Source organism: Penaeus monodon, chromosome 31 (assembly GCF_015228065.2).
Source record: "Penaeus monodon isolate SGIC_2016 chromosome 31, NSTDA_Pmon_1, whole genome shotgun sequence".
Classification (NCBI taxonomy): Eukaryota; Metazoa; Arthropoda; class Malacostraca; order Decapoda; family Penaeidae; genus Penaeus; species Penaeus monodon.
In genome coordinates, this window is record NC_051416.1 from 553,997 (window position 1) to 554,342 (window position 346).

Below are 346 nucleotides of genomic sequence, written 5' to 3' on the forward strand. Positions count from 1 at the left end.
GAGAATCAAACTCAAACACTATCCTCCCCCCCCCCCCCGAAAAAAAACTGCCTTCTCCCCCTCACCATCCTTTCGCAATCCTTACCCCCCCGAACCCCCTTCTCCCACTCCCCCTCCCCAAACGCCCACCCACCCTTCCTCACCCCATCGCAGCCAATCACCTTCCTCCCCCCACAATCCCCCCCCCCACCCGCCGTCACGACAGCGGGTTCGTGACGGAGGCGCCGAGGGGAAGCCGGCATACAAATCGGCCCATTACGGCTCCGGGAGAAATTACAGGGACAGCGTGACGTGCAGCGGTAGCCCAGCCTGTGATGGATTGGCAACGCTGGTCATTATGCCCTAT